The sequence below is a fragment of the Physeter macrocephalus genome, chromosome 1 (assembly GCF_002837175.3).
Source record: "Physeter macrocephalus isolate SW-GA chromosome 1, ASM283717v5, whole genome shotgun sequence".
In the NCBI taxonomy this organism is placed as follows: domain Eukaryota; kingdom Metazoa; phylum Chordata; class Mammalia; order Artiodactyla; family Physeteridae; genus Physeter; species Physeter macrocephalus.
The window spans coordinates 111,283,060-111,291,567 of record NC_041214.2 but is presented as its reverse complement, the minus strand read 5'-3'; the positions used below and the strand labels follow the sequence as shown (position 1 = coordinate 111,291,567).

The 8,508-nt window shown below is 37.7% G+C and overlaps 1 long non-coding RNA gene across 1 annotated transcript; it reads left to right on the top strand.

The window, feature by feature from the left end:
• The first annotated feature begins 591 nt into the window (after nt 1-591).
• On the top strand, nt 592-7,255 carry LOC129392224 (uncharacterized). The gene is made up of 3 exons (XR_008617716.1): nt 592-612; nt 779-818; nt 7,179-7,255. It is a non-coding gene; the product is annotated as an uncharacterized lncRNA (long non-coding RNA).
• Nucleotides 7,256-8,508: the final 1,253 nt, after the last annotated feature.

Here is an 8,508-nt window from a genome sequence, read left to right as displayed (position 1 = left end):
GGATCTTATGAATTATAATGTCTGACGCAGACTTAGAGACAGGAAGTGACAGGCAGTTCATGGCAGAGCTGGGACTAAATCTAGGTCTCTAGATTCCTAGTCTAGGATTCTTTCCATCTTGTTTTGACCTCTCATAAGTAACTATGTGATCAGAGAAGGGGAATCCAAAATGAATATAAAATAGATTGATTTATGAACTCAGAATTCTTAAGCTTTGCTGTATTGTATATGCAATCTGGCCTCTATATTTCCTTCCTCTAGCTTTCTCTTCAGGCTATTTTCTAGCCATTTTGGGGATAAGTTTTCATATATTTCTGAGGTAGAACCTCAGAATTCAACTCATTTTACCTCTAGTCTCTTTCACATTTTTTGGAGTATATGATAGGCATTGTGGTTGTATTTGGTGGGTAAAAGATGATGATAAGACCTAGCACCTGACCTGGAGGCACATATAGTCTAGAAGAGGAAATAAGCATAAATATAATACAGAATGATAGTTGCTATAATAGAAACCTATCTAAGGTACTAAGCAGAGAGAAAGTCCTAAGTGAATAACTCCATGCTCCATGCAGCATGGAAGGCAAAGAGATGGGGGTAGGCTCCACAGAGGAGGTAGCACCTAAGTTGGGATTTGAGAAAAAACAGAATTTGGAATAAAAAACTTACTGACTTTAAAAAAATTAAAGTATAATTGATTTACAATATTGTGTTAATTTCAGGTGTACAGCAAAGTGATTTGGTTATATATATACTCTTAAAAAATTCTTTTCCATTACAGGTTGTTACAAGATATTGAATATAGTTCCCTATGCTAAACAGTAAGTCCTTGTTGTTTATCCGTTTTATATATGGTAGCGTGTATCTGTTAATCCCGTACTCCTAATTTATCCCTCCCATGCCTCCTATTTGGTAACCATAAATTTGTTTTCTATGTCTGTGAGTCTGTATCTGTTTCATAAATAAGTCATTTGTACTATTTTTTAGATTCCACATATAAATGATGTCATACAGTATTTGTTACTGACTTGCTTTTAATTCATGCTTTTACTCGGGTACTTCTTTATTTAGCATAACAAAAATTATATTGCTAATGCTTCCAAAAGATACTGATCAGATAGGTACAATTGGAACTTAGGTTGCATGCAGAACAGCTCATCTGGAAAGTTTAGGACTTGGCTCAGATACTGTTTAAGTAACAACTATTATTGATGAAGTTAATGGCAAGCACTGCTGTCCCTGTAGCCAGAAAACAGATGGATGTGGCTGTAAAGGTTAGTCAAGTAACAATCTTGTTAATATTTTTTGAGCATTTATCATGTGCTGTACTTTATGTATGTTACAAGCATTATGTTATTTAATTCTTATACTAACCATATATAGCAGGTACCAGAATTTTTATAGGTGAGAAAACAGAAGTTAAGAGAGGTTAAGAAATAATTTTGCCTAAGGTCAGAGAGCTAGAAAGTAGTGAGACAGAATTTGAACTCAGGAGTGTCTCCTTCCAGGGACTGAACTCTTAACTCCTACGCTGTGCCATGGTTGGAACAGAGTAGGAATGTAAACCAGAATTTATCTGGATCCTTTAAATCTCCCCCATAGAAGTTCTAGTCATGAGAACATGCTAGGTACATGGGATTAGATGTATAAGCAAACACTTGCTGAATTCCTGCAAAGGCCTTAACACTCTGTTAGGCCCTATAAGGAATGCAGAGAAACCTGAACTTAAGTCCTGGAGGATGAAACTCACATCGAGGAAATGAGGCCCTGGGAGAATAAGCTCCTTGCCCAAGGTCCATGGCTGTTGAGTGAGACCCAACACTTGAACACTTGAACTTGACTTTTAACACTAGAACTAGTGCTTTTTCTTCTACAATTTCTAGGCAGATTTTGGCATTCATAAATAGAAGAGTTAGCTCCTGTAGGACTGGAACTTAAACAAACATCTTTCACAACTTTTAGAGTCAAGGTTTCATTGTTTTGTTTTTTTTTTCTGACTTGAGATATCCTTTTCCTTAAGTCTACTAATTCCAGTGGTGCTGGAAAAAAGATGTTTGAGACTGTGAGCCAGAAAGATTTCTAAGCCCCTGTTTGATGTGACTTCTCACTCTCTTTTCTACCATACTTCAACTCTGATCCATGAACTACTTGATATTAAAAAAGAAAAAAGGAGAGAGAAAGATCTGCCAGCTTACTTTTCAAATCATGCTGATGTACATTCTTTCCATGTTTGAATAACAATACACCGACATAATGGGCTAGACTAATTTCCATATAGGGCAGAGTTAACAAAATTTATGGTTGAAAGACAATTGTATTTCTGAAATTGTATTTCTTAACTTGAGTGAGAAAAATTAACAAAGTAAACATTAAGTTGAAAGCTAGAAGAAGCCAGAAAAGTAGACTGGGGCTGCGTGATATTCTGGAAAGCTGGTGGGACCATTTGATTCATGAGTTCAGAGCTGTGAAGGTTTTGTGCCTCATTTTATGTGGTCACACAATGGTATCTTGGGGTGTAGCCAAGACCAGCTTAATGACCAACCAGTGACTGAAGGGATTTTAGAAAGAAAAATCTTTCTCTACGCCTGAGCTCTTACTGTTAGAATTTCATTTGAGTCTGAGAGTTTTCAAGAGTTTTAAAACATAGTTATCCTTTAAAGTAGTAGCCTGCCATACTCTTGCTTAATATCTCAGTGATTGGCTAATATTCATTTACATTTAATTGGGTTATGGATTAGTAAATCCAATTCTTGGATTATCAAGCAAGAATGACCTTAGGTATCACCAAGTCAAACCCTCTCACTTTATAGACGAGGGAATTGAGGCCGTGTGAGAGGTTAAATGATTTGCATAAGATTAATTAGAAGGGGGAATGAGAAATAAGGATTTCTTATTCCCATGTACTCTTTTGAAAGAATTTTTTTTTTACTTCTTGTACAGGAATACATAAATATATATATATGTGTGTGTGTGTGTATGTATATCTGTGTATTTTCTTCATAAAAATTTATATGATATCAAACCATAAAGGATGAAAAGATTAAAGTCCTCTTCCTCCTTTTCTCTTCCTCTGTGTAAATATTGTTGGGCCCTTTTCTACTCACTTATGTACATAGATGTATACATAAAAAATAATGAAACATCATTTAAAAATATTAATAGAGCTCACATTTCATGTGTTCTGTAGCTTTCTTCATTTTATTTGTAAAATTTATATTTTTTGAATAAAGAATATATATATGTATGTATATATAAATTCAAAAGATTTTAAAAAAGTGAAAAGTCTCTCACCTCCCTCTGAGTCTTAGTCATTCAGTTTTCTCTGGAGGCCACCAGTGTTACCAGTTTCTTGTGTAGATACCCAGAGAGATTCTTTGCTCATATAAGTCTTTACCCCCTGTTTTTAAAAATAAATTATAGCATACTATACATACATATATAGCACCTTACTTTAAAAAATTAATATTTCTTGGAGATTATTCCAGTACAGTTCCATAATAGTACAGTTCCATAATAATGCATTTTATAGGTAGTACTGCATGGTATTGCATTATGTGGATTTTTCATAATTTATTTAACTTGCTACCTACTGATTTAGTTTGTTTTCAATATTTCCCCATTTAAAAATCATTGCATTGCATAACTTTATATATAGCGTGTATCACACATTCCAAAGAACTTTTATAGAATAAATTCCTGGAAGTGGCGTTTCTGGGTCAAATGTGTGCATTTGTAATTTTGATAAGCTATAACCAAATTGCCCTTCATGGGGGTTGTATCAATTTACCTCTCACTAGCAACACAGGAGATGAAACATGCCTTCCCATGACAGTACATAGAAATTTGCCACATTCCTTATCACGCCTCCTAGGTCTTCCACAGAATGCCTGTCCCATAGTTTAAGTAATCCCTTACTGATGGACATTTAATTTATTTCCAAATCTTCAGTATTACAAACAATGCCGCCTTGAACATTTCGTGTGCCAGTTTGTGAACATCTTTCTAGGAAACACCTACAAGTGGAAACCTTGCTTCAAAGGATATGCACATGTTATGTTTTAACAAATAATGCCAAATTTCTCCATGAATAGGCTGAAGCAAATCATGCACCCCCAAAAGTATAACAGGGTATCAACTTCCACACATTCTCACCCAAATTAGGTATCATCAATTCAGTTAATTTTTGCCACTTTGATTGAGCTGTTGAAAATGAAAACAGGGCTTGAATTTTTACTTCTCTGATACTAGTGATGTTGAACATGTTTTCATATACTTACTGCTTGAAAAGGGTAGTCAGGAAGAGCAAAGTCCTGGAGTGAGATTGTCTGGATGTGACCCCAATGTTCTCACTTTATTACTCTTTGTAAGAGCCAACCAAGGGCAGATTACTTCACTCTCTGTGCCTCACAGGGATGTTGTGAGGATTTCATGAGCTAATAGGTGCAAAGTGCCTATACCATAATTTATTTGATTCTCCTGTTTAATGTCACTGGAGAAAATGTATTTGTAGGCAGTACATGTCCTCCTGTTCAGTTATGTGGAGACTTCTCTCATCTTTTCAATTTCTTTTTAAATGCCCTTCATTTTTCTTTATTTACATCTTACACATTTCTTTAACTTTGCTCCTAGGCTTGTCTGATTGCCAAAAGAGTTGAACACACTATAGTTGAAGAAGAAATAATTTTTAATAAAATAATAAACTTTCCTGCTATTTAGTACTGAGTCATTGCGTTGATAGTTTATACAATGTTACAATTTTCAGGTTACTTTTATTACGATGTATCCTAGCCCTAGAGCCCAGTATGATTAGGTCTGGATTCAAATCCTAGTTCTGATTTTAACACGTTTTTTTCTTTTCTTTTTTTTTTTTTTTTTTTCAAGTTTCCTTATTAGAAGTAAGGGAATTAGACTATGCTATCTTAAGGTCCCTAAAATTTTATTATTCTTCATATTCAAAATACCCAACTGTCAAAGAGCCTGACCTGTGGGTGGTGGCCAAGTTATCACAAGCTCTTCAGAAGGAAATCCTACGAACATAGGGTAAAGTGAACAAGAGATTAAAAATTCATCTCCCACACAATGCTCCTTTAACAGGATGTGTACTTCTTTTGCGAAAGTGATTCCTTATTTTCTTCCACAAATTCATGACCAGTGCACACCTCAGAGACCTAGTTCAAAGCCCCTCTCTAGAAGTCACCCCCTTATTGGCCTCCTTTGATGTGGCAAACGCCACAATGAGGGAGGGAATTCACTGTACAAATCACCACACAATAGAATGTTGATATTCATTACTATGGGGAAGATATAGAACCTGATAGGGTTTAAGTCCCAGGAAAAACTTGGAGGGGGCTTGAAGTAAAATGCCACTGTGTGAAACTTGGGCCCATGACCTTTTCCTGGGACTGGTGTGGTCCAATGGCTGCAAATATTAAGTCAACTCAAACTGAATTGAGCAAATGATCTCTTTTAATAAAACTGGCACCTTGAACATCCTCAGATTACATTTATAATGTTATGTTTGGATCTGTAAAGTGTTAACTCTGTAAGGAGGCTGGTGGAGAGGCATATAGGAGGAGGAATGCTAGAGAGTAGTAGTGAGTCAAGGGTGTAACCCCAAGGTATGTCCCCTACTTAGGAAGAGAAACCTCGAGAGTCTTTGCGTAGGAGTAACAAAGAGTTAGTTGCTATGAAAGCTGGGATGTGTTTGGTCTGGCGTTTGCTCTGGGCTGTTGTATCCTCTCTCTAGAGCGGTCTTGAAGCTAGGAAGTCGAACAGGTGGTGAGGACCCAATTAGGTGTCTGAGGGACAGAGAGAAAGAAGAACAGAGGTAACAGAGCAAATAGGACAGGAGTCCAGAAGGATAAGCCGTACCTGCTGAGGTGACAGAAGAATGAGGAAATAAAAAACAGCATGTTGGGTGGGACCCACAGATTTTTCAATCAACTAAATAAATGCTTTTCTTGGAGTGTGGACTAGATGTTATCTAGTTAGTCACCTTCTATCTGCAAGCTGGGCTTTCTCACTCCTCCTCATAACTTTCCCTCTCATTTATTTCCTAAAATACTCCACTTTATACATCATCATCGATGTGCTATTTACTAGCATTGATGTGCTCTCTGACCTTAAAAAGTTTACAGCCACATTCAACTAACCAGAGCAGTATATAATTTTACTTGTTCCTATCTTTCCTCTCCAAGCCCCATAATCTTATTTGTTAAGCAAACTCTTATGTGTGGCTTGCCATGTTTCAGGTAGTTTTCCAGATATTACAGATGCTTACACACTTAATGTTCATAAAAACCCTTTGGGGTATGTGCTACTATTATTCTCATTTTATCTATGAGGAAACTGTGGGGCATAGAAGTTGAGTAACTCTCCTAAAGTCATATAGCTAGTAAGTGGCAGAGTTGAGACTTGAACCAGGGACTCTGGCTCCAGAGTCCACAGTCTTAACAATTTAATCATGTTGCATGGTCTTGAATTTGGATTGGTATTTGTTCACAAAAAAAAAAATATTTGAATGATGAATGCAAGATCTAATTTGAACTAATTTACTGTTGGAGAGGAAAATAGTTCATTTTTCTTTTTAAAAAAAATAAGAGCCGGTTGCTTCTAAGTTGTTTTTGAACCTACATCATTTTTTCACTGTGCAGGAAATGACTTGGGAGCATAGGGTGCAATGAGGGAATTATTTAAGTGTCCATTAGGGTTTCTTTCAAAGCTCAGACGATTTCTGTGAAGCCAAAAGAAAAGAGACTGTTCTTGTGTTCTCCTGGGCTAAAGTGATCCCCAAACCTGCTATTCTCTAGGTGGTTTTGCTCTTTTACTTATTAAACAACTGCCAATGGGATACCATTTATGCACCATTACTGTGCCAGTTGAGATGGGGATCCATGGAAATACACGCATGGTATCTGCCATTAATGAGGTTAAAATTTAATGGAGGAGAATAAACACACACACATACCACCTTTAAATAACATTCACAAATCTAGCAGTATATAAGCAAGCACCCAAACAAGGAATTCAGGGAACTGAAAGATCAGTGGGTAAACTTTATGGAAAGGCTGGCTTTGACTACATGGGGAGACAGCATGTTGAATTTACATGCCTCGGCATATTCTCTTAGTCTCATCTGTTTCAAGGACTTTGACCTTTTCCATTCATCTGCTCTGCCTCAGCTGCTGAGCCTGAAAGAGTCTGTGGTCTATGAGATTCTACCACCCAAGACTGACCAGCTCCATGCCTGGACCCTCTGGCTCCTCCTACCACTTTGAGACTTGTATGAAATATCACACTATTTAGCATGGGCTCTATCTTCCTAAGCAACTCTTAATGGGTCCAGAAGATACAACCAAGAAGAGAGTTGACTTTGGCAAAAGAAAAATAGGAGCTGGAGAGAATTTGGGCTGATATGTATTCTTTCCCTTTCTTCCTTGTCTTCATCTAAGACATTTTCTATGACCAACCTGTCTGGAGACATTCTGGGTAGCTGAGTATGTGACCTGCCAAGTGACTGAGATTTTTCAAGCTCATAGTGAAGTAGAAGCCATTGTCGGTACCTGCTTGGTGATTGTTACTGGCTGGTCGCTGTTTATTGGTGTTGTGGTTATTATGGAGATGCTTATCTCTTATTGCTTGTCATCTTTCCCTGTCTCCCTTTCCTTTTCTTCACTCTTGTCCCAGGATTGTACTTCCCTAAATAAAGAAATATCCCATAATCATTGCCCCAGTTTCTGTTTTCTAGAAGTTTTGGAGTAAGACAGAAGAGAGGACAATCTTTGTAGAGTATAGAATATACAAAAGAATGATCTGGATTGAGAACATTTATGTTGGGAATAGCTGCAGTCAAATTTTAGAGGGCAATGCTGAGAGACATATGGATTCTTGGAAGGCTTTTGAGCAGAGGGGTGGCATAGTGGAGACTGGGATTTAGGTAGGTAGACCAGGTTGAAATAAAAACTGGATTGGCAGAGGTGGGGAGAACTGGAGGCAGGAAGACTAGTTATGATTTTTTTTTAACATCTTTATTGGAGTATAATTGCCTTACAATGGTGTGTTAGTTTCTGCTGTATAACAAAGTGAATCAGCTATATGCATATGTATATCCCCATCTCCCCTCCCTCTTGCATCTCCTCCCACCCTCCCTATCCCACCCCTCTAGGTGGTCACAAAGCACGGAGCTGATCTCCCTGTGCCATACAGCTGCTCCCCACTAGCTATCTATTTCACATTTGGTAGTATATATAAGTCCATGCCGCTCTCTCACTTTGTCCCAGTTTACCCTTCCCCCTCCCCACGTCCTCAAGTCCATTCTCCTTACAATGGTGTGTTAGTTTCTGCTGTATAACAAAGTGAATCAGCTATATGCATATGTATATCCCCATCTCCCCTCCCTCTTGCATCTCCTCCCACCCTCCCTATCCCACCCCTCTAGGTGGTCACAAAGCACGGAGCTGATCTCCCTGTGCCATACAGCTGCTCCCCACTAGCTATCTATTTCACATTTGG